General features: G+C 42.7%; 1 protein-coding gene across 4 annotated transcripts in view; it reads left to right on the top strand.

Moving 5' to 3' along the window:
* Window positions 1-2,945, top strand: part of FNIP1 (folliculin interacting protein 1) — a 104,719-nt gene that overhangs the window by 33,424 nt on the left and 68,350 nt on the right. The gene's annotated exons all lie outside the window — the stretch shown is intronic.

Below are 2,945 nucleotides of genomic sequence, written 5' to 3'. Positions count from 1 at the left end.
GAGAACATAGGGGTGCATATATTCTTTCTGCTGTATGTGCTTTGGGTTTTATAGGATATCTATATATATATAAAAGCCTAAGTGACCATTATGACCGAACAACCGGAATGAGCGGTCAACCAGTTGCTATGATGCACACTGACCACCAGGGGGCAGACACTCAATGCAGGAGCTGGCCCCTGGTGGTCAGTGCGCTCCCGCAGCCAACCTCCTGTGGCCCCTCCCCCTGGCCAGCCCCCTGATTGGCCTTGATGTGGGGGCCAGCCAGCCAACCTCCCGCAGCCCCTCCTCCCACCTCCGGCTGGCCAACCTCCTGCGGTCCCTACCCCCTGCTGACTGGCTCCTCTGATAGGCTCCAATCGGGGGGCCGGCCGGTCAACCTCCCAATAGGCCTTGATTGCCAGCCAGTCCTAGGGACCCCACCCGTGCACAAATTAGTGCACCGGGCCTCTAGTATTCCTAGAAGTGGGATCACTGGATCAAATGGAAGTTCCATTTTTAATTTTTTGAGGAAACTCCATACTGTTTTCCATAATGGCTGCACCAGTCTTCATTTCCACAACTTTGCCAACACTTGTCATTTGTTGATTTGTTGATGATAGCTATTCTGATAGGTGTTCGGTGATATCGCATTGTCGTTTTGATTTGCATCTCTTGGATGATTAGTGACTTTGAGCATTTTTTCATATGTCTCTTGGCTTTCTGTATGTACACTTTGGAGAAGTGTCTATTTAGGTTCTTTGCTCATTTTTTCTTTTTAAATATATTTTATTGATTTTTTACAGAGATGAAGGGAGAGGGAAAGGGATAGAGTTAGAAACATCGATGAGAGAGAAACATCGATCAGCTGCCTCCTGCACACCTCCTACTGGGGATGTGCCTGCAACCAAGGTACATGCCCTTGACCGGAATCGAACCTGGGACCCTTGAGTCCGCAGGCCGACGCTCCATCCACTGAGCCAAACCGGCCAGGGCTCTTTGCTCATTTTTAAATTAGATTGTTTGTCTTCCTTTTTAAAATACGTTTTTATTGGTTTCAGAAAGAGGAAGGAAGAGGGAGAGATAGAAACATCAGTAATGAGAGACATAGATCGGCTGCCTCCTGCCTGTCCCCCTACTGGGATGGAACTTGCAACCTGCAACTCAGGCATTTGCCCTGACTGGGAATTGAACTGTGAACTTCTGATTCATGGGCCAGTGCTCAACACTGATCCACACCAGCCGGGCATTGTTTTGACTTTTGAACTATATAAATAAACACATTACTTCTATGCAATTTAAAATTTTAAAAAGTTAACAGGACAAGAAGAGGAGTTGAAAATTCATGCAAAATACTATATGTTATAAGTGTTGATTATTTATTTAAATTTCAGTTGTGACACTGAATCTGGAACATGGAATATGATTAGGTGTCCAGGTTAAAAGTTCTGATTCCCATGTCTACCTTTATCCCACCCTTCTCTCTCTTCTAAATTAGTCTTAAAACTATTAGGTAGGGCTGAACACTGATGTCAGGAGGTGGAGACATGTTGGATCAGAGCTGAGCATCAGGGCCCTGGTAGATTGAGGAGGGCATCTACATAAGGTGTTGGCTAATAGGTTATCAAAGCCCAAAGGGATAAGGAGGATATTCACCCTGGGTATCATTCATATAGGTGAGGAGTGATAGGGGAAATGAGATAGTGGTTTTATACAAGAGAGTTGATAAAATAAATATATGTTATGGACAATGAGAGGCATGTTTTTCTCAATGTTCATAACTTATTTCTTATTCTTACGTAGCATGTTGCTAGTTTTTGTGGGTTAAAAATAAAATATTGTATAATTTCCTTTAGGAATAAGAGCAAAAAAATAAGAAAAGGAAACCCTTTTGGCCCTACAGTTGTTCTCATAGAAGGGTTGCTGACTGTCCCCTGTCCCCTCACTAGACCTTCTTCCACTAGTTATTTGGTTTCAAGAAAAAAGCCATGAGTTCATAATGGGAAAGAGAAAAGACATCAGACAACTGGGGAGTTGGTGGTCGAAAGAGGGGTATGTGTGTGTGCGTGTGTGAGTTATGGGAGAAAGGGTGTGGGGGGGGCAGAAAGTGTGTGTGTGTGTATGAGTGTGTGTGAGTGTGAGTGATCTTTTATGTACACCTCTATGCATACTTTTTATGTGTTGTTCTGGAACTGATGTGTGTTTGTTTCTCTTCTCCCTGTAGCAAGTTCCTTCTTGTTTCAGAAACTGGATGTGCACAATACATAGTTCCTTCAGTCTGGAATATCTTTCAAGCCCTCCCACTCTTTCTCTTTCACCGTAACTCCTATGCTTTGTTTGTAGTCCCAGCTTAAATGATCAAGGGGAACTTCCTTGCTCTCCCTTGACTAAATTAAGTCCTCTCTTGGATGATTAATTTTAACATCATTCTTTGACTACTCATTTGTAAAATGGGGATAATAGTATGTACTTTATAGAATTGTTATGAGAAATAAAAGAATATGTAAAACAGAATAAATAGTACCTGACCAGAAAATAAGTGCCCTATGAGTTAGCTCAGTTAATATTATTATTAATTTCTTTTAAAAAAATTTAAATTCTTTATTGTTTAAAGTATTATATGAGTCTCCCTTTTCCCCCATTGACCTCTCCCTGGCTGCTCCCACCCCCCAGCACATGCCCTTACCCCCCCACCCCCCACCCCCTACTGTCTGTGTCCATTGGTTATGCTCATTTGTATGCATACAAGTCCTTTGGTTGATCTCTTACCACCTCACCCCCCGCCTTCCCTCATAGGTTGGACAGTCTGTTCAATGCTTCTACGTCTCTGATTCTATTTTTGTTCATCAGTTTATGTTGTTCATTATATTTCCACAAAATGAGTAGAGATCATGTGGGAGTTAATCTTTCTCTGACTGGCTTTATTTACGCTTAGCATAAATGCTCTGCATGGCCCATCCATGCTG

Source organism: Myotis lucifugus, unplaced genomic scaffold (assembly GCF_000147115.1).
Source record: "Myotis lucifugus unplaced genomic scaffold, Myoluc2.0 scaffold_300, whole genome shotgun sequence".
NCBI lineage: Eukaryota > Metazoa > Chordata > Mammalia > Chiroptera > Vespertilionidae > Myotis > Myotis lucifugus.
Note: the sequence above shows the minus strand (reverse complement) of the source record. Positions and strands in the feature narration are given on the sequence as shown.